The sequence below is a fragment of the Octopus bimaculoides genome, chromosome 9 (assembly GCF_046866305.1).
Source record: "Octopus bimaculoides isolate indiv1 chromosome 9, ASM4686630v1, whole genome shotgun sequence".
Classification (NCBI taxonomy): Eukaryota; Metazoa; Mollusca; class Cephalopoda; order Octopoda; family Octopodidae; genus Octopus; species Octopus bimaculoides.
Window position 1 is genome coordinate 62,038,933 of NC_142936.1, and position 25,000 is coordinate 62,063,932.

The 25,000-nt window shown below is 33.2% G+C and overlaps 1 protein-coding gene across 10 annotated transcripts in view; it reads left to right on the forward strand.

Annotated features, from left to right (window-relative positions):
• LOC106873250 (5-hydroxytryptamine receptor) overlaps positions 1-25,000 on the forward strand; it is a 538,573-nt gene that overhangs the window by 207,897 nt on the left and 305,676 nt on the right. For 7 of the 10 annotated variants that reach the window (XM_089357602.1, XM_089357604.1, XM_089357599.1 and 4 more), the window contains one exon: positions 24,406-24,451. The gene's annotated coding sequence lies outside the window, so the exon portion shown is untranslated. Of the gene's footprint in view, positions 1-2,836; positions 3,333-24,405; positions 24,452-25,000 lie in introns of all 10 variants that reach the window. The other 3 variants (XM_089357605.1, XM_089357600.1, XM_089357601.1) reach the window with 1 other exon arrangement.

Here is a 25,000-nt window from a genome sequence, read left to right on the forward strand (position 1 = left end):
TATATATATACACATATGGTAACTGCATCTTCATTCAAAAAATGTTTTTTTTTTCTTCTTGGTTAGTCGCTATTAACAAAGACTGTTTGTTTTTGTTTAAAGAAGTATAACATGCACAGCCATAACTTAGAATATGTCTAGTCAAGCGATAATCTTAATATCTGATAACGAAACGAAGTAATATCTTGTAATTACACAACCTAGCAATAACTTCCGTTTTCTTTTTTTTTTTTACATCAGCATCATCACCATCATCACCACAACCAACAACAACAACACGGCTTTCATTCGTAGACGAAGTTTCCAGTCGTGTCCACCTCTATTCAGGTTTACATTGTCATTGTCGGAATCAGTAAATGTAATGCATACTCTTTCAGCAGCTGGAGAGAAATTCTTCTTTGAGTTCAATATCATGTTATCTCAGCTCTTCAGCTATGGTCTCTTGCCGTGAAGACCAACCTTGCGTGTATTCACGAGGGAGGAGACTCTCAGATGAATACTTTCAGACCTACTATCAAATTTTAGTTTAGAAAACCGTTCATTATCAATTTGACAGACACTTTGGAATTATTTGAGAGAATTCATGTATGTTATCTTCGGTGTCCTTTTGTTACGCTGAACACTGGAGTATTCGTCATACAAACAAACGCGGGCAGGTAATAATTATGCATGTTGGAAACTTGTCCTACCTTGATTTGCTTAGTTCTAATCACTATGAAGACGATGCACGTAAAGCACTCCTATTTTTAACTTCGTGCACGTTGAAAGTGGTGTCGAGACAGATCTGGTGAAAGCGTTCAGGATTATAGTCAGTGGGAGCTTAAATGCTGTTACTTGTGGTTTTCCCGAGATGCTGCTTCTGATTATTTTCTTTTCTACAGGCTTCTTCCTCGACATGAAATGGATACATACTACAACATAACGCCACAGAAACATTCAAATTATTACACTGACTGTCCGAACATGATTTCAAATTTTATCACAACATCAGCATTTTCGGGGCGGGGGAGCAAGTCGATTACATCGACCCCAGTGCTCAACAAGTACTTATTTTATTGAACCCGAAAAAAGGAAAGGGAAAGTTGATCTTGGCGGAATTTGAACTCAGGACGTAAAGACGGATGAAATGCCGCTGAGTATCTTGCCCGGCGTTCTAACGAGTCTCTTTCGCGCAGCCCTTAACTGCTCGTACATGATAAACCACCTCCAGACATATAGAGTTTTATAGAGTACCCTAGAGTACTACACTATCCTAAATAGATATTCTGTCCGAATGAGCCATGACAAATATAAGGAACACTACATACAGAAAAAAGCTGTAAATAAGTAGACTGCCGCGTCTAACACACTGAGCTAATAAGAACAGAAACAACAATACTATTTGAGAATAAGAACTTGAACACATTGACTGAGATTATTTTGCACGCTTCCGCAACGCTGTTGCAATTATCATAGTATACGGATTACATAAGTAGATTAGAGATTATGTGAATGCAATGTATATAGAAATACACTGCTCTAAATACACTAGCCACTGCATTACTGAGTGTTATGTGTTTTTAAGTAAGAGGTGATGAAAGAACGAGGGGGTTCTGATCATTTCCTGGCTTTTAGGGTGTCGCACAAATCTGGTTGGAGACACAACATTCTGAGTTCATTTACAGAGCATAGAAAAACTGAAAGACCGTTGCAATAAGCGTGTGTCTTAAACGGAAATATGTTGAATAAATCTTAATTAATTACTCCTCCTGTATTTTCTTTTACCCACAGTCAGGAAGTTTTCAGCCTCCACTTGTATGGGTGGCACCATATCGAACGATCCGTTACCTGTGGGTGACAAGACTGCTTGACTAGTTCTGACCTACGATCACACGACTACAAAAAATAAAACCACGTAAGAATACATTGGTGTATTCCAGGCACTGATAGCATTCATAACTTAGTATGTCGCATGGTGAAGTAGAACCAGGAACGAGGTTATTTCAAAGTAAAGTCCTTATCAGATAACGATGCTTGCATACTTTAGTATTAATTATGTAAAGAAAAGCAAAACTAATGTATATTTTTTTCGAAGTGCAGCTCACGGAAATAGACATCATTAGATCGAAATATATAGTTAAAAATTTAAAACCAAATATGGCGGCGTATAAGTATTAGTTATCACACACACACAGATACATATACACTCACACGCAGACAAACACACATACGCATTATTATGTGGTTATATATTTCAACTGTAATACAAAATGTTCCTAAATCTATTATGATTTTTCAATTATTGATTTCATAAAATAGGAAATAAAACAAAAAAGATTTATATAAAAGAAAAGCCATATAAATGGGTGAAGTTTCATTTACAGTGATGTTGGTGAACATCATTGTTGAACCGAACATTTGTAGATTAAAAAGAAAAAAGCAACAGAAACGATCATTTGATATTTCTAGTAGACTGTCGAAATTATTTGATATTATCGCTGCTGTTACATTTTCAAAATGGAAATAAACGTACTATACCGTATTTTTTAAATATCAATTTAGAAAGGAAATGTCTAAATTTCAAATTATCCTGTAGGTTTTGCTCTTAAATGTCACTCCAAAAATTGCAAATCTCATTATATTATTCGAGCGAAAGTCTAGAAGTATATATGAGGAAATAGAGAAGCTGTGAGATTTTAAAGCACACACACACACACACACACACACACACACACACACACACACACACACACACACACACACACACACACACACACACACACACACACACTCACACATATACCTGTATATAAGGTGCTCGAGCTAAACTTGACGATTCTCTGTCTCGTTTTTTCAGAAACAGCTTGATGTATTGGTGAACAATGAATGGCGTTGGAGAGTATAAAGATTAAAAATGTATTTGAGAAAAAGCTGGTCGAGGTGGACGACTTGAAGCTATCTCAATATTGGAAAAAATTACCTGTAACATGATGATTCACGTCGGATATTACAATGCCCGCATCATGACTGCTCATCACTGCTCCTTGAAGAATGTAAAGGCTGTGAAACGTGACATAGATAGCTGGAATGGGGACTACAAAACTGTGGCACAGCAGGCGTTCTGACAGCGTTCGAGGGCCGGAATTCATCACATTTATGAATAGAGACTTAGGGTCTGTGAAGCTTCTGTTGACTGTGATCAACTTTTCACAGGAATTTTCAATGGCCGGATAACTGAAGAGATGTTGGCGTGGGTTCCCACCCCGGCATCCGAAACTCGGAGTTTTATCATGGCTACCGAATAAGTGTCACATACTTTTACAGATAAATTCCTCTATTTACATAATATCGAGGTCTCTTTTTCTTTCTTTTGTTGTGCTTTCTATCAATATATATATATATATATATATATATATATATATATATATATATATATATATATATATGTATGTATGTATGTATGTATGTATGACTCTGTCTGCCTGTTGTTATATATATATATATATATATATATATATGTTTGTATATCCATCTACCTATAATGTCGTCAGCGTGAGTGAGATACCTCAAACAAGATAACATAAACAGACGTTATTATCAACCAATGCACATAAATAATATGTTAGGTGCAACTGAAGTTATCCACTTTCCCATAGGGAAGAAGAGATATTCATATTCATATTATTATCTGTAAAAATATCCGTATTCTGGTATCTAATGATATTTGTTTTATAGAATATTTCTAGAGGGTATTATAATTGCCTAAGTAGCATTGCAAAATCGTAATTGCGTTCAGTAGAAAGGTTTTATTATATTTATGAAGATGTGGGATCCTTATTTTAGCAAATGTTACCATATGAAAATCTTTGGGATCTGCCAAACTGACTTTCCGTAGAAAGCACTTCTTACAAAAGAACAATATTTAAGTGCCTTGGAATCAAACTATTCACATGTGTTTATTACCTAGTGGCATTTTAATTATTACTCTTTCAAAATGAGACAAATTTATGGAAATATATTGACAAACGTTCCTGACCACAGAGCTGATAGGTCTTTTCAATCATTTGATACATTCCTTTGTCATTCACACTAAAGCTGAAATATTTTGGCAACGATGAGATATTTTGATTTATAAAAAGCGTGTAGAATAGATATTAGCAGTATACCCCCGTTACCTATACTTTTCAGTCGGTCGTTTGTCGTATTGTTCACTGAACAAAATTACGCAGCCTATAAACCGGAAAACTCAGCATTGATCTCTCCATTACAAACCAAGCCTTCGAATTTTATTCCGTATAACATTGACATTATTAAATGTCTTGTAACACGATAAGGTTCAATTCGGTTTTAGTTTTTATCGAAACAGCGCTACTGTTTCATGCTTTCTTTGTTGCTTCGTTGTTAATGTGTGTTTCACAAATGAATATACTAAAATACTTGCACATAATATCAGCATGTCAAACACAATTTGAATTAGCATCCATAAACTGCATTAATTTCATTTGTTCCCCTCTTAGATATGTTCGTCCTTTTGTTGTTCAGCAGAAGAACATTCCATGCTATCAGAGCAGAAAGCTATCTTCTTACATTATTTCTGATGTATAGCAGGCTTCTCTAAGAAATTTAATAATCTTGAAGTGAATTTTTGCCATTTTTGTTGACGAAATATACGTACGTGCACGCAAGAATGTAACAGAGGCATATATAAAAATATGGACAAGTAATTAATACATTAAGTAGCTTTAATAATCACGACAATTATCAATATTTAGATTTTACATTGAAGTTCCACCGTGTTTCACGTTACCGTTTCCTGACTAAATGCTTTGTTATAAGTAATTAGTTGATAATGCTCTTGTATATTTCATCACAAAAGAGGATTACAAATACTGTGATTCTAAAATTAAAATAAATAATTTGTAAATTACTTAACGGGTGACAGCGCATTTAGAAATAACTCTGGAAATGAAAGAAACAATGAGATAGAAGCGTAGACGGAAGAAGTGAAAAAATACGAATGAACAGAGAAATATGTATAAGAGAAAGGACGTGAGAAGATTCCTCAAGAAATATTAAGAGATACATTAGATAAAAGAGGGGAGAATAAAGAGATGCGGTTTTATCAGGCTAAACATTCACTGAATTAGGAGAGGAAAATATGCAATTAGCTACAATATCACATATGTAACCTTTATCTGAACGGGAGTGGTTACACGAATGTGTCTGTTGTTCATTATATAAGTTCAAATTAAATCAAGGTCCATTTTGAGTTTTATCCTTTCCGGGTTCGATAAATAACATGCCAGTCAAGTACAGGAGTTGATCTGCACCTCTCTCTTCCCTTCTCCCTCTCTTTTCCTCTCTCCCTCTCTTTTCCTCTCTCCCTCTCTTTTCCTCCCTCCCTCTCTTTTCCTCTCTACATATCTTTTCTTATATACTCCTCTTTTCCTCTCTCCTTTGCTCTCTCTATCTCTGAGCAGGCTATGCTACACTACTATGACAGTGATGGGGTGCATTCACATTCTTGATTTCCTGTAATAATAAAAGCATTCGGCAAGTGTGTACAGACTGTTGGGAAAATGAAATCAAACCAAAAAATATATCCTATTAGGACCGATTAAGGACAACTTTTTGTGGAGCATGGGAATTCTGCGAAATTTAAGAATAGCATATACATACATACATACGTATATATATATATATATATATATATATATATATATATATATATATATATATATATATATATATATATATATATACGTATATGTATATATATATATATGTATATATATATGTGTGTATATGTATGTATATATGTATGCATATATATATATATATATATATATATATATATATATATATATATATATATGTACACGTATATGTAATATGTATCAATCTCCCCCCTCTCTCTCTCTCTCTCTCTCTCCACACACACACACACACACACACACACACACATACACTCATATGTACACACACATACATATACGTGTCTGTTTGTGAGTATGTGTGTGTGTATATTTGTGCTTGTGTAAGTGTGTATGTGTGGAGTGAGAGGGATTGAAATTGAGTGAATAAAAGAGTGAGAGAGAGAGAGAGAGAGAGAGAAAGGAGGGGAGAGGAAACCTTTGTCTGTTGAACCTACGAATAATATATGAAAATATATAAACAATTGCAGGACATTCAGCTCAATGTTATCAGTAAATTTTATGAAAGCATGAAGATTCCTCATATCACATATAGGTACATTGACTGAAGAATCTGGTTTAGTTAAGTTATATTGCATCAGTGATTGAAGATTAAATAAGGTACAATGCACAAAGCACAGAAGTATCTAAAACACGCAAAGATTCCAATCTGCGAGCTGCCATCATACTATTGATTCATGGTTCTTCGACATAGAAATAATGAGCTCTTATACAGCGTACGAACAAAATACAATGGACGAAACTCTTTAATTATCGTTGAAAGGTTATCTGAGCTATTACAGAATCGTAGGACAGGTAGAAATAAATTCACGATAGTTACTTGCAGAGAACAGAGATAAAAATCACAAAAGCTTTAGAATTTCATGCTATTCTTTCTCTTGTTTGCTATCTACCTATGTTTCACTATATCTTTTTAACTACCTTCTTTTCTTCTCTTTCTCCTTTCTTAAATGTACTGTCTCTGAAGACTAACTTAGATATCACCAGACGCAAGGTCTTTAGCCGGTACAAGCCAACAAGGGAGCTCCTATACTGTTTCTCAATCTGGTAGAAATAACAGCTGAATCTCTCTCAAATGATATGCTTCTCTCTGTGGAAAGGAGCAGACAGTACAGTTTTACTTAGCTTTCTAAAATCATAGACTGGCCATTTCTGTAAGTGAATTGATCTTAGATCTACTCATTCAAGGCAGATTTTTAAATAAGCTATCAAGAGTTTTCAAATACATCATAATTGATAGGATCTAACTAGAATTAGAAATAACTGGATATATACTGGCCTTGAGACAAATATTAACTATAGAAACGATTTATATAGTGACGTGCAATTCTGGATGTAGAGTAGAAAATTCTGAAGTCACAATTTGAATTATTCAGGAAAAATTGCATAACAAAATTAGTAATGAGAAGCTTAAAGTTGATAAATTTGTTGAAAAAGCAGCTTTGTAAAGTAATGCGTTGTACCTTCAAGAAGGTCGCTTCTATCAGCAGTTTACTGAAACACATGTTAATGTGATTACGGCATTGCTCAAAGGGAGTTTAGGAAATTATAGAAAACGGTGAAAGAATATGTCAGATAAACACAATCATCAACACAAAACTGAAAACAATAATAATAATCACCATCGTCTACAAGTTCAAGGACTGAAATAAGTCGTCATTGTCATCGTCGTCGTCGTCTTCGTAGCAGTAGTAGTAGCAACAGCAGTAGTAGTAATAGTAGTGACTTCTGAGACAAATGCAAGTCAAGCAATTTGGGGAAGAGTTTGTCTATACTATCGACAGCAGACCTTGATTGGTAATTTCATTTATCTAACCTGGATAGACGAAAGGATAAATTGTCTGCATAGCTTGGTCGGTAGAGCGTCAGCCATCTAAGGCTCACGGGTTCTTGTTCCTCTACGGGCGGAGAAGTTTTTGTAGGGGCAGGTGTGTGATAAGAAGCTTGATTCTCAATCACATGGCTTCGGGTTCAGTCCCACTGCGTGGCAACTCGACTGTCTTGTACTATAGCCTCAGGACAATCGAAGGCTTTTAAGTGGATTTGTTAGATGGAAACTGAAAGAAACCGTCGTGTATACATATTATTTTACTTGTTTTAGTCATTTGACTGCAGCCATGCTGGGGTACCGCATTCAGCCGATCAAATCGACACCAGGACGTATTCCTTGTAAGCTTAGTACTTATCCTATGGGTGTCTTTTGTCGTACCGCTAAGTTACGGGGGATACACCAACTTCCGTCGTTAAGCGATGATGGGAGGAGAAACACAGGCACAGAAATATATATATATATATATATATATATATATATATATATATAGTAGGCTTCTTTCAGTTTCTGTCTCTTAAATCTACTCACAAAGCTTCGGTCATCCCGTGGCTATAGTAGGAGACCCTTGCCTAAGGTGGCACGCAGTGAAACATACACCTGTCTTCGTCTTTTGTTTTTCTATAAATTTCAGCTATATATTTATATGTGCGCGTGTGTGCGACTTTATATCTGTGCTTGTTCCCACCCACCACGACCACCTGACAACAGGTGTTGGTGTGCTAACGTCCCCGTAAATTGCGGTTCGACAAAAAGACACTGATGGCAGCCTTTAAAAATTACTCTGGTCGATTTTTGTCGGTTAAAACTCTTCAAGGCAGTGCCCAGCATGGCTGCAGTAAAATTATTGAAACATGTATATATATATATATATATATATATATATATATATATATATATATATATATATATATATATATATATATATATATATATATATATATATATATATAATTATATATGCAGTTGTTAATAATCAATATACTTATTTAGCAAAAATAATAATAATAATATCTAAAACAATGTTATCTCTGCACACAGGCTTTAGTGTTGTTAGATTGTCAATAGAGGGGGATTATGCATTTCATACTTTCATATATGATAAACGTTATCATTATAGTAAATATAAATTTCGTATTGTATATAAATTCGTTTCTTTCTTGTTCAAAAAAAAAAAAAGAAGGAGAATATTCTTCACATTTCCATTCAACACAATACATTATAATTGCAACATCGTTTTTTATTCGTTTTGCTACAATTACCTTGGTATATACAGCTTATAATGTCTATTTTCCCCTTACATTTGTTTCTTTTATTGCCTTCCATTTTTGATTGTGTGTTGTGTGTTTGACATTTTATTCCCTATTATGTGCGATGCAATTTTCCTCGCTACAGTTCATGAATTATATTGGCTGATTTCATCAATTCATATTTTTATAACATTAGTTATTTAAAATGTATCAAGCCGATATTTTCTTCTATAATATTTTCAATATTATTAGTGGTACGGAAATAAAGGGTAAAATTATGGTGATGAGGATGATGATGATAATGACGAAGAGGAGGGGGAGGAAGAAGAGGAGGGGGAAGAGCAGGAAGAGGAGGGGTGGTAGATGTTTTATACATGTTATTCGTTGCAGATCTCATCGTAAATGACGCTGATATAATAACAAAGTAGTCTTGAGTACAAAATGAAAAATTTGCGAGTTCTGAGTGCAATGATATACATATATGCACATATATATTAGATATAAATAAATGAAAACCCGTTGAAGACATTGTATATTTGAAACTGCAGCGATACAAGACACACATTTCGAACTCCTTTCTTTGTATAGTACTTAATTCATCGCTCTCATAATACAAATTAATGCAAATGTGTAGGCTGGTTTATCTTTTAAAGACCAAGTGGAACCACTCTGGTTTGTTCTAGAGATTGGAATGTAAATGTTCCTGTTGATATTCTAAACTTTTTCCTCAAATCCCGCTAGATGTGGATTGCGTGGTGGAATCCTCCGACATTTAAATATATACGGTATTTCGTCATAGAATTTCAAATTTATACATAGGGTCATGAGATTGAGTTTTCATGTCTGTTCTTTTAGGGATAGAAATAAAATGTATAGCACACAACCTGAGTGGTTTCATTCTGTCTTTAAAACAGAAAAATACAAAATTCAACACCTAAATGGAAAATAATTAGAAGGGCTTTAACATATAACATCGGGAGCTCGAAATGTAGCTTATGCTGCCGGAATAAATGAGTGGACGTAAAGGACGGTGGGATAAGCGATAAATGACGACCGAATAAGGATAAGCCAAAAACAAAAGTAGACGTATAGAATGATAGAAAAGAGGAAGCATCGAAAAAAATAGATAGACAAATAGAACGAAATGAGGTAAAATGAGACGAACGTGGGGCTAAAAGTGAATGATAAGGTGAGAACCCAAGAGGGAATCACTGCATAGATCAGCGGTGAAAATGGGAAAGGATGGGTGAAAGGAGAAATACGATGATCACGTAGTGCTGGAAAGGGATAGGAAACACAGAAAGTGTGTAGTGAGGTGTAGAGAGAAAGATAGAGACTAGTGTAGAGGAAAGGGCTGTGCAAAAATGAAACGACTGTAGAGAGGCATGAAAGAAGGGGTGTGCTGAATAAGAGAAACTGATGGAAAATGGTAAACTGAAAGTGATAGACAGAAAAAAAAAGCAACAGAAAGGCATGATGGCAAGAGAAGTAAGATAGCTAGACAGGAGAGGGAGAGAGATGGAGAAGGAATGAGGAAGAGAGAAAGAGAGAAACGTCACGCCAAATATTATCCGCTGTATGGAGTACAATTTAGAGAGGGCACAAAATGAGTAGTGGCGTTATATCACATAATAAGAGAAAACAAATTCACTTAAGTATGACAAAGAAATACACAGAACAAGGATGACACAAGGTTGACATAGAAAAATTACACAGAAGACGGGAACATGCTCACCGCTCATCAGTTATCGGCCCCAAATCATCACGCTTTCGTAGTCATTATCAATAAAATTATTATTTTGGTTACACCCACAGCAATATTGGTGGGATAAGTGAGCGGACGTAATGGCAGTGACAAAAACAAAAACAAGATATAAAAGACGGTACACATACACGCACAAACACATGTAAAGAAAATCATAAACACACACACACACACACACACACACACACACATACACACACACACACACATATATATATAGCACACACACACACCAATATATATATAATATATATATATATATATATATATATATATATATATATATCGGTATACTATGTAAATATATATTCGCAGACAGTCACTTGTACACACATACACACATCTACGCATGCCCTGATGTATATTACACATGTTATATATAATTCATATATATATTTATATATATATATATATATATATTAGATGTGGTCTGATCAGTAAGTATTCGGATTGTTGCTATAGTCACAAAGCTAAAGCAGCAGAGTAAAGACGCCTTGAAGTCTGCTGTGCATACGCACTATGTTTTAAAGTTCTAACTCACTTTAACTGTTTACAGCAGTGCTTGGAAGGAAGATGTGTAGCGTGTGATCGTCGCATTAACAAAGAAAAGTGGGCAGTGAATCTGCATCAAATGTCGCCAAATGCTTGGCGATAATTGCTCAGAGGCGTACGCAAAGTTTTCAAAGTGTTCATGATTCTTGATACAATCACTCAGTACTGGGGAATTTGTGCAACTGAAACGCGAGCGTCTTTTCGATCAGTTGAAAGCAGTTTTGGCACTAACTTGGCAGACACACGTATCATACTCAAATCTTCAGTGATAATGGACTGAACTAAACCGTAACTAATCCTCTGATACCTCACAGATTGTGATTCGATGATTTTCTTTCATAGCTGGACGCACATCTATGTTTTTCTCAGTTCTGCAGATTGCGGGTCTCCCAGAGCGTTCATAAATATCGAAATTTTTCGGTCATCTTGGAAACGTCTGAACCACTCGTACACTTGTGTGCGGCTCATACACTCTTCTGCATCTACTTTTTGCATCCTTGCGTAAGCCTATGACCATGTATGGCCATTACAACGTTCTCTGTCATGGTCAATGCGATGATCACACGCCACACACCTTCATTCCAAGCACTGCTCTAAACAGCTGAAGTGAGATACAACGTTAAAACTTAGTGCGCATGCACAGTGGAGTTCACGGTCAATGTTTGTCATGTGGCTTCACTCTGCATGCTTTAGCTTCGTTACTATGGCAACATTGATCAGACTTCGTATATATGATATTTAAATGTATGTTCTGTCGCGCTGTGTCTGTGTGTGACATTAGCATAAAGCGTCCTTTCACCAATTTTGCATGCTAGCAGGATTTGGAACATTTTTCATTATTTTACTTCTACCTCTTGTATTTTATATAGCATCTTAGTTTTAGTAATGTAATACTTCACCAATAAAAAGAACACTATTTCACATTTACGGATCACGTGCATGCTATTAATAAAACAATGTTAAATAACAGGTAATTACACAACTATCGCGTGTACATTTAAATTATACCATTTACTTTCTATACGCATTAAATTATTTTCTTCTATAGAATACATCGATACTTGGATTGTTATGAATATTTCCTTTCCACACCATGAAATGAAATCAATTGAAGATCGCTATTTAGAAGAAGACAAGACATCTGATTAGAAAAATTTAATCGAACCCATTGAGCGCTTTCACTGAGTCATTGAGAATGTTAATGAGTTCTCATTCTCGACATTATATTCGTTATCGATACATCTCCATCATATACTCCAAGCATTAAGTGATGTATAAAGGAAATTACGTAAGCTTGCACATCTGTTATTTTGTAGTAATTTGTATTACTATAAACGGGCGATAAAATTTCCTCCAAAATATCCCATTTTAGTTTATTTTTTATTTTCTGGGAGAATTCGATCTAGACGTATTAATTCCCTTGCCGGGAATTTACACTTAATTTGAGTATTCACTAAATCGCTTTTTGTCTGTTTTCCCTTGCCTGCACAATAATACAATAATCATTATGGATAAACATGTTACTGGCATATACATTGCACAGTATAATTTTACTGACAGAGGAATGCAACTGGTGATGCCGACAGCTTGACCAATGCATAATTGCAATCAATTTGTTGTGAGGGAGGATGTGTATTGTATTTGATAATCGTAACGCACCAACCACTAATTCATCTAAATGATTGTCAGTTTGCTCCGATATAATATTCTAGGAATCTCCAATTTCTCTCAATAATTCATATTTTCAATATTAGCATTGTATTAATTAGATTTTTAATAATATAAACGTGAAAGAATTTTTGACAAACATTCATGACATTTTACACAACCGGCTAGTGTTTATCTCGAGTCATTTTAATGTCAGCTGTAACAAAAGATGTAGAACATGAGGATACTGTAAAGTATTAAAATTATAAAAAAGATGTAGGATGGGAGAGCTTCATTGAGCAATACACGGAACCAAAAATCATTTATCGCATATATAAGAGTTTTCTAACTATATCATCGGGCTGAGCAATTTCATTCACATTATCCTTATAATCTTCATCACTATCACCTCCATTATGATGATGACATTTACGAATCAATATCATCATCACCCTGCTTTATCTGGTTCTCCTCATCCCCAAAATTTGGCGCTGCTGTAATAGAAACAATAGCAACAAAACACAAATATTTGAACTGTACACAGCACTGAGACATCCAATAGCAGTTTAAACGTATTGTTTCTCTTTTCATTAGTTGTTACCTCCAACTTTGTCTGACACAAACATTTTGTGACAATCTATACTTGTTCACGGAATTATTTCTCCTTTGTTGGGCATTAACTGCAGCTGATAGCCTTCTAGTGACAGTTTCGTAATCTGGTGTGAAATATTTATATGAAATGTTAATAACATAAAGTTCCTTCAAATGATCACTTCATAATTCTGAAATAGTTTAAGTGTAGAAACTTGGACAAGCAATATATATCAGGGAATGATGATTTATGCATTCAAAATCAATATTTACTATGCATGTTCGATGTGAATTTTGGCAGAGGAGGAAATATATAGGTTAATTTCGTTGGATGCGAAATGATGTACTTGGGTGGCAATAACTAACTTAAATTTTCAGAAATAAGAAGAGCTTATTAAAACATTATCTCATTTAAGAATTCATCAATTAAGTTACTTTAAATTAAAAAAATATCAAACATACATTGTAGGTATAATGGTAATAGTATAAAACTAATTTCACTCATGCACCGGCATGATATTTTCAGTCAACTACTTGGGTTATCAATTACTTTTCTTTCTCTGCAATGAAGTGTATGCCTTTGATAAGTTCCTACAGGCGACACTTATTCTTCATGCTCTAGGTTTGATTACAACAGTGAGGATTCATGAATATCTAATGTAGGACAAATATCACTAATCAATAAACATTAGTTGGAAATAAATTATATAGGTATACCTCGATTCTAATGTAGACAAAATAAAACAAAAAAGTTTTCGTCTCACTATAGAAAAAGATATGTTGGACATTTCTTAAATAATGGAAGTCCTTCTACATTTAGTGTAGTATTAACTTATGAGACGCGACATTCGATGTATTTAGAAGCTGAAATTTGCTCAAACAATAAAAATAGAGGAAAACTACAACTATTTTGTGATTGTTTGCTACCGGCGTGTTAGATTTACTTTCGATTACATTAATAATTCATCCATTTACGAAAAAGAAAACAAAATAGAAAACAGAAAATCCGATAAAATACTGTACGTAACAATGATGAATCTAGGAGCGCTCTGCTATTGGAGAGCCACTGAATATTTAACCACCAAAAGAATCGTTTCTTGTTTTGCTCAATAGATTTTCTTTCTTCCCTCTCACCAATCTTTCTATAGTTATTTCTGTCTGTACCTGTGTCCGTTCTGTTATTCTGTATTTGTGTCTCTGTCTCTCTCTGTGTCTGTCCATGCTGGTCCATCTCCTTGTTGGTTAATGTGTTTTTTCTCTCTGTCACTTTGCCGGATTGTTGTATAATATTTGTAGAAACCCCACTTGATAACCCTGCAATGTTGGATTATACAGAGTTTCTCGAATGCAAAAGGCAACAACGAATAGAATAAAATACCTCATTTGCTAAAAATAGTTTTATCGAAGACATAACGATAGAATATTTTTTTTTTTTTGTTAAAACGATTTAAGCATAAGTCCAACTCAGAACCATAGCTGATAAAACAAGTTATTTTTACTACAAAACTATTCTGACAGGAAAATCTTTTCAAATAACACAATAGGAATAATGAAACACCTCATATTCTCTCAAACTACATTATATATGAAATTGAGTAAAGTGTTTGCGGTACTGTTTAACAATATGTGGCCATTTGTATTTATGTAATTGTCGCAGAAGTTCCAATATACATGATCAAACTACAAACGCACAGTAACAAATGTTAGCAGGCAATTATGCAACATTTATGAATGTGCATTCACAAGCAAATACACCATTCGATAATACATACATACAAATACGCACACACACACACACACACAGACACACACACACACATATATATATATACATACATATATACATACATGCACACACATACATGCATGCATACATACATACATGCATAATACATAGATACATATCAACATACATACATACATACATACATACATACATGCATAATACACACATACATATCCTCATATATGGTATGTCGCTTGTTTTTTAAGAACAAAGAAAATCATAAGTGACTCATATTTTAGAGAATGATTTCAATAGAATACTGCTATTTTGTGTATATCAACAGAAATAAATAGAAATTCAGACTCTATTTTCATGCTTTATAGCAATCATTTTGTCATGTGACATATTCACTGGACAAAATATTTGACATGACTCGAACCAATCTGCACTTTAGGTGGTAGCGACCTGAGGCACATTCTCCCTATAAAAGCAAACGACATTTTAGAACAATGGTCGAATAGATATAGCTTGCAACATAGTTCCTCAAAACACACACTAGAAAAACAAATGTGAAACCAATTAATTGTGTATGTATATGTATACACATATGTGTGTATGTGCGTACTGGCCCGAGTCTATTTGTGTGTGTTTGTGTATGTGTGTATAAATATATCTATATAACGGGTATCAGGCAATACTTTTAAATTGAGTACTCTAAATATTTCATTTTTCCAAGTGAAAAGTTGACAGATACAGCTGAAGCATTCAGATAAATCCGTTTCCCTTTTTTTTTTATTTTCTGTTTACCATCCACCCCTGTATACTTTTGTTCAAGTCCTCACACACATATATCACGTTTTCTGAATAAAAATGCAGAGAACCAATCATGTATGAAGGTTTATTACATTTGTGCATTTTTTATGAAAATATATACTTGCGAGATTTATGAAATAGATTAACAGTTTGCTATGATATGAAATACGGCAAAAGTACTGTGTATATCAGTGGGTGGTTTGCTGAACGTAAACCTTCCATTTGAAACATGTATTTATATAGATGTATGAATATGAGATCTGATAGTGAAATAACCTTAACGCCTTTTACTGGCGGTTTTCCAAGGGAACATAAGACATATTGATTATCAATTATTGTTCATGAACGTCAATTCTGCCACAATTGAAATATATGATAATTTTGTAGTAAAAGAATAATTCACAAACAATTTTTAAGTTTCCATAACCAGATTAAATAACTTGCATACCTTTCTAAATATTTAGATCTGTGTACAATTTCTGTAGTTTCCTTACAATGGAGACCTCTATTACATTCACGGATACTGAAACATTTTATGGTTTCGCTTGTTCTTGCATTATTCCCAGTTATATAAGTTAATTATTTTCATTAACATATGCTTAAGTTTTAAGTTCACATATCATTAGGGAATAAAGAGTACAAAAATAGATTTAGAAAAGTCCCTATTTTAAATAATTATATTTTATGTATGAAATAATATTGATTTTTCAGTTAGAATCAAGCCGACATTTTTGAAGGAAAACAAGCTTGTTGTATGTTAGTGCGTATCTCAATGGAATTCGCACTGCAAGTAAAGTGAATTGTTTATGTACGTTAATATCGACATTTAAAACTATGTACCTCGAATGATTCACATCCATAGACGTAGGGGCGACATTTGACGGAGTCACAAGGGAACTAACCTGTTTATATCTTTGTTGGAAGTTACGAAAGAAATTATCAATTGTGAAAATAAATCAATTTTGAAGCGTAGTCGTTGTATAAATTGCTGGCAGCAGTTGTCGATATGGTGATGGATGATAACCTCTTAATGCTTTTCCCATTTTCCCATCTCCAGCTGGGATTCTTAAAATCTTTTTCGTGATTTCCCTAGCCATCGGTTTATTGCTGTTGGTCGCCAGCCTTAATAGTTTTTAAACAAGTGTTGCCACTTTTACCTATCGTCGTCAGTTCCACTTCTTTCTCTTTTGTTTTTTTTTTGTATATATAATAGTAAAAATATCACTACATTCTTCCGTTCTGTTACCTATTAATTTGTTTTTATCTCTTTATATTTCATATAACGTACGGATGATATAATTTGAGCTCGCGCATGATAAGGTTAAATATCATGGTACTCTTGATGGAGGTTCAGTTTAATATTAATCACTTATTAACTTTCTCATGTGTCTTCTTTCTTTATACTTTAATCTCTGTATTAGATATATGTAGTTTTCTACTAATTTAATACTCATTATTGTAAACACAGTATATGCTACCACACCAATTAACAATTATTGTTTGCTCGGTTTTATGTCACTAGTTTCCCTCGGTGCAAATGATTCTGACATTCACTACCTCTCTGTCTTCTAGACTGTTTGTTTTCAGAACGATATAATGAGAGAATCCGGGGTGATGTACACAAGTTCCTTTGGTATTTATTTAATCAGAAGAAGATTTATTTAATGTTATATAGTACGGGGCGTGTATTTTAAAGTGAAGATTCAAAGGACAACTGAACAACTTGTACCATAATAGCCTCCGTATACCTCGATGTTTTGATTATTACAGAATAACTTCGTTTTAAGAATTTTCATTATATTCTAAATGAGCCTGTTTTATTCATGTGTCCGGCTTTTGAATACATGAATAGATAAATAAAATATTTTGATAGATTTATAACATTTAGATGTTCAGAGATGTTGTAAAAGCTTTTATATGAATAAAAATATTACACAGCTTCACTTGGCATGGTTGCATACACGTCTTTTATAAATAGTGAATAATTCATGCGTTTTGTGTTTATTCCTTTTCGATCACAAGTAAGACTATATGCTGGTACCTCAGAATAATCATGTAAGTTCTCCAACTCTTACTTTCATTTTTGTTCGAAATAATTTCAATTTTAGAAATGTATAGTTGTATATTTCATTGCCTTCCACTTCTGGAAAGGCCACAGACATTCATTCACGAACTCACCATAACTTTCAGGTAACCGATGTGCAAAGTTTTTCAAGGATATCACGTTTCGCACTTTATATTGTTCCTTGTTCATGGGTCCTTTTAATTTGACCCATTAAAGTCTCAGCTTACACATGGGTTGGACAAAATAATGGAAACACCTAGCATCACAACATCATAATTTAGAAATACACAAACGTACACAACCCAAAATTACTACAGAGTCTAATGATCACCGCGAGAACCCAGTTTCCACAAAAACTGTTCGCCGGGAGCTGCACAAAGCCGGATTTCATGAGAGGCCTGCAATCAGAAAACCACCACTTTCAAAAACAAACGTTGCAAAGCGTTTAGAGTGGAGTAAAAAAAAAACCCACAGAACTGCTCCCAAGAGCAGTGGAAGAATGTTATTTTTTCAGACTTGTCATCCTTTATCTTATTTCCGACCACTGGCTGAGTATACATGTGGAGACAGCCAAAAGAATCATCTGACCCAGACTGCCTTCTTCCAACTGTTAAACATGGAGGAGGGTCTGTGATGATCTGGGGTTGGTCTATATCTTGGAAATCCGCCGGCCTAATGGTTTCCCTTCTTGGCAGAATTAATAGTCAAGACTATTAAAGCATTTTATCTGATCAAATTCATCCTATAGTTGTGGAACTGTTTCCGGAGGGAAGCGCAATCAGGATGATAATATATCAATTCACACAGCCAGAAGTTGTTACTGAATGGCTCGAAGAACATTCTAGTAAAATTGAACATCTTATCTGGCCACCACAGCCCACAGATCTCAATATTATTGAACATCTATGGTGCAGTTTAGAAAAACAAGCAAGGACTCAATATCCTCCACCATCATCACTGGAGAATATTTTAGCTGAAGAATGGACAAAAATTCCTTTGGAAACAATCGAAACTTTGTACGAGTCCATACCTCATAGAATTCAAGCTGTAATTACTGCCAAAGGCGGTCCTACACCATATTAAACTAAATTTGTTTGAAATTTTAAGGTGTTATTATTTTTTCCGACCCTTTTATATCCACTTGTCTCTTGTGCAATTCCAGTTAGAATATTTTATGAATTTGACTATTTTGTTTGCATTCTGTTTCATAGTTTAGCGATATTTTCACATTATTTCAATAAAGCTAAACCATCTGCGAATATGCTAAGCTATTTTAAGCTTCCTTCTTAGGTCTCTTGAGATCCTCTCCCGTATAGACCTACTTATTCACTTCACATTTTATTTAGCTTATCCAATGCAAGTTTTATTTCAGGTTGTTTGTTCAATTCCAAACGTACATTGTATTTCATGAGAAAATGAGGAGTCGCTTTAAATAGAAAATGTAATCAATCTCCTAAATAACAAACTTTCATCTGCTTTTCTTACGTTTCAATTTTGTCTTTCAAGAAAATGTTTTTATAGTCTTGCTAAATATATTTCTCTTTTCGTCACAGTTTAATCTAATTTGTAACTCATCTTGATTAAGTCGCGTTAGTCTTTTGTTTTTCGCAGTTCTTTACATTTGTCTTGTAATTTTCTTATCTGTTTCCACAGTCAATTTAGTTCTATAAGGCCTTGGAAAAGGATTTTTCTCGTTTCTTTCTCCATAAATTTCAATTAGATAATGTGTCATCGTAAATTTGATATAAATAATCTTTACTTCACTTGTTGTATACATTTGCAAAGCAATCACTTACAGATATTTGTATGTATAAAAATACGCTTATTTGTGTGTATTGAGTACTTCATTCGTTTGTATGTGAGCGTTGTATGTGTATTAAATATTAAATAAGAGTATTTATGAAATGATTATTTTTAGTTCATGACAAACATGTGTAGATGATTGACGAAAAGTAATATATATTTATATGTATGTGTTTATATATATATATATATATAAAGATATATATAATCTCAAACATGAGCCTCGGTGGTAAGAAGCTTTCTTTCCAGTTACATAGTTCAGGTTTAGACTCACTGTGTGTATATCTTTTTTATGTGCTCGTTCCCTGCCACCATTTGACAACAAGTGTTGGATTGTTTACATCCTCGTAATTTAGTGGTTCAGCAAAAAGAGACGAATCCCATAAATACCGAGTAAACAAAGAAACATAAGTATTGGTGCCGATTCATTGCACTAAACCTTTCAAGGCGGATCCCCAGCACTGCCGAAGTTCAATTTCGGAGTTGAGAACTAGTGAATTTTATCGACCCCGTCCCCAGTGTTCAATTGGTACTTATTTAACCGACCCAGAAATACCGAAAGGCAAAGTCGGTTTCTCGGAATATGAATTAAGAACATAAAGAGAGACGAAATGTCGCGAGGCATTTTGCTCGATGTTCTAACGTTTCTGCCAGCTCACCGCCTTAATGTATTATATCTAATACTACATATTAAAAAAATACTAAGCAATACAGTGGTAGTCATTATGGACAAAGCAAGAGCGATCGAAAAGATTAAGTAATGAATAATAGAATATATTTAACTATGTAGAGGATGAAATTAAATAAAAACAAAATTGTTTTTCCAAGGACGTTGATATCTCCATAAATTCTACAATTCATTACTGCTGCTCTGTACACACACATAATAATGTTATAATGCAACAGAAATATTGTTGCTGGTGACAGTTTTGTAATGCATAAACACAATTACCAAAAGCGAATTCTAAGCGGAAAATGTAAATTACAAATGGCCATGTCTAAAATTTTCCAAGATCTTAATACAAATAACCAACTAACAGGTTTTAAAAATCCAGGGTTAAACAATATTTTGATGCGCATTACAAAATGAAATGTACCTTAGATGAACACTTGAACCATTGTCATTTTCACGTAACGTTCAAACTGGGTATGAACGAACTGTACATCGAAGATGCTTTTCGTTATTCCGTAAAACCACAGATTTTCTTTGGCATAGAGCATTTGTGTGCCAGAGACGACAATATCACCATGGTGCATTTTCAGTATTTTATATTTGTTATTTCGATTTGGCAATGGTATTTCTCTCGGCAACACGTAACATTTCTCATTTTTCCCCGCAATCTAATTTCACTATTTCGCTAGTTCATAATGTCAATTTCTAATTAAAAGCACGTTACAGCTAACGTTTTCATCATCCACAATATCAACTTCCGTCCTGAATGACTACTGCATTTGTGTGTAGCATTATAAATTCCTTTCAATAAATACAGCATTATTACAGTATTCAACACGTAACAACCGTTATCTCTTCCATTTCTTGCATGCTTTATCTACATCCACATGGCTGAGAACTGGAATATATTGGGTTGCTTGTAGACGGCAGTAAATTATATACCTGCAGTCTAATAGTCCAACAAATCGTATGCAATCTTCCGCTTATCATTACAGGATATTTTCTGCTTTTCTCAACTTCATTATACTGTTCTCATTAACATACTACGCGTCGGGGTGTTCTTGGCATATCAGATAAATGAATTAAGAAATACTCACACACGTGTATATATTTATATTTATATTTATAAATACATAAATATATATATATATATATATATATATATATATATATATATATATATATATATATATATATATATATATATATATATATATATATACATACATACATACATACATACATATATACATACATACATACATATATATATATATATATATATATATATATATATATATATATATATATATATCTATATATCTATATATATATATATATATATATATATATATATATATATATATATATATATATACACACACATACATACACACTTACATAAATACATACATTCATGCATTCATACATATATATATATATTATTTGTGAAAATCTAACTCGTATGTTTTGTTGATATTAGATGCCCGTAAAATATAAGCTCAGCAGTTGAGGATGTATAGTGTATAATCGTATGATGCAATGTATGCCAAGAGTTATATTTTGATTATAACTCCGTAAATTTCAACAATGGTGACTTAATTCAAACCGTCACAAAAAGTAAAACAAATAACAAAAAACCAAAAACAAAGGCAAAAACCTCCAAAAAACCAAAGTAACGAAATCACTTATCTGTAAATTATGAATGAAATACAGTTGGATGCAGATGATATATCATGTTCTCTCGATACAGTTTAGTACAGAGCAGGGTTCATAACTGGAGATCTTAACTGAGTGGAACACACATTAATTCTGTGACGAATGTAATAATATTTGAAGTGAAAGGAATATCTGAGTTGCTACGTATTACGATAACTTATTTAAACCATGACGTAAAATCAATAATTGCAATATATAGTAAAGCTAAATGTGCTGTTGTTTACTTTCTCCAGTATGAAGGGGTAGCTAAATAGTAAGAAAATCTTATTACACATTCTCAAATCAAATTGGAGGACATTCATTAAATATTTCACTGAACAAATTTGCTTTATGCCTGGAAATACAAAACTCAGTATATCTTCACTAATAGCTTCCATTCGTAATTTCTTATAGCGCTTCGACACGTTTTGTTTATTTTCTGCTATAAATATTTGTACATTATTGCCAATAATAGATCTCATACGAAAACATACAACCACTGTGTTACTCTCCGACATAAAACATGTCTGATATTAATTTGGTATAATTTATTATGATTTGTTTTTCATTCCTAACTGAACATAAATCAACCACTACAAGGAGATGTTGGTGTATCAAGTGTTATTATCTCAAAATTCAGGGATATTGCAATGTTTGTTAAGAAATTATAATCTATTTTTCTTGAAAACTATACAGAATCTATTAACAAATTGATTTGCAAAGATATTTTGAATTTATCGACATTCTTGAATTAGTAATCACATATGTACAGACAAATAGATACAATCTCATTGTTTTGTCACGTATTTATATGCAAGTGTCACAGTCTTCTATCATACTCCATTCCTATCTATATGAAATGATGATAAAGAAACAATCATTTCACTTTTAGTGTATTAGTGATAGTTCATTAAATATCACGTTTTGTGCATATGAAAAATAATATTTTTCAAAGAAACGTATAGAACGCGGAAGAACTATATATAAAATTATGAATATATAACTTTACATGTATGTATGTATGTATTATGTATTAATGCAATAGTATGTATGTATGTATGTATGTATGTATGTGTGTATGTATGTATGTGTGTATGTATGTATGTGTGTATGTATGTATGTATGTATGTATGTATGTATCTATCTATCTATCTATTGTCTATTTATCTGTCTATATTAGCGTTCGTATCCGGCCTTACTCCACTTGATTAAAATCTAAACAATTATAACTATTATAATCATATAAATGATATAAATTTCGCATACATTGCTTATTTTGGTGAACACAGAATTACTCAAAATCACTGCATCCAAACAATTCGTTAACCTTTAGTCTATGATGCATGTTCTCGGTTGAGTGCCCGAATAGTGACATTATTTTCTGTTACAAGAAGTTGCTGACTGGACCGAATAATGCAACAGTAAAATCTTTCATATTTTACACAAGCTTCGGTGTAGCACTAGAGCTGTTAAGCAAATGGTATTTATGTATTCCTTTAGGTAAAGTTTCATCGTTTTAATTTGAGTTACCTTCATGACATGGACCGATGCACATTATGCGTTTGCTGTTGAAAGGTTTGCCGATCAACAAAGTGTGGGAGGTTTCCTGCTTCTTTGCTACCGTGTGTATATTAATATTTCTTCTTCCTAGATATTAAAAGACCACATTTCAGAAAAAAAAAAACGGATACATAGCCTGTATACTTCAGCATTAAAAGATTTGCACCCATGCAAAATTGCAGCCAATTCGATGCATAATTGTGGCCTACAACTTGGCATATACATACATTCATATATACTCACATATATGTATGTGCGTATCTCTCTCTCTCTCTCTCTCTCTCTCTCTCTCTCTCTCTCTCTCTCTCTCACACACACACACACACACACACACACACACATGCTAGAATCGTGCAACAAAAGATCAGCAAGAATATAGGCCTTCATACCTTAAGGACAAACATGATATACGACATTTCAATAGATATAACCATGCAAGAGAGTCTGTTGGGAAATCTGCGTGTCTTCTAAAACCTATAGTATATAAATCACTCACTCTCTGCTTCTGCAGACATTTTTCCAACATAAACAGACACAAACATATATACATATATCTCCAAACATACTCTCGGAAAATATATGCATACTGTATATATATATATATATATATATATATATATATATATATATATATATATATATATATATATATATATATATGAATATATGAATATATGAATTTATGAATAAATGCATGTAAAACAAAGCAAAATATTTAATAATTTCTTATTTGCTTTTCAGATCTCAATACAACGTTTAACAAAAATGCCGAAAACCATGAATAAAGGTAAGAGAAATTAATTTAAAACAACATTGTATTTCACAGGGTTTAGAAAAAATAATAGATTGTAACTAATTTGTTACTACACCGCATGGCCCTCATTCGGCAAATGTTTGAAACATTTCGGGCAATTTTGAGACACACTCAAAGATAAACAACCAGAGGCTATAACGCAAAGAGACATACAAAAATGCATACATGTATCTTTCAATTTATCTCTATATTTATGTATCTGTCTAAATATTAATAAGAATGTATAATTTTATTTATATTTCACAGATTTTTTCTGTTTGCATAATAATACCTGTATAATATATATTATTTTATATGTCCCAGCCCTAAGGCTGTGTCCGTGCTGGGTAATATATATATATATATATATATATATATATATATATATATATATATATATATATATAGGGCAAGAAATAATTTTTGCTTCTTTTTATGGAAACAAAAAAGTTTATAGGACTACAAAATAGAAGTGTTCAAATTAAATTGAGACAGAGACAAAAATTTACATAGAGAACAAACATCAAATTCGGGCCAACGACT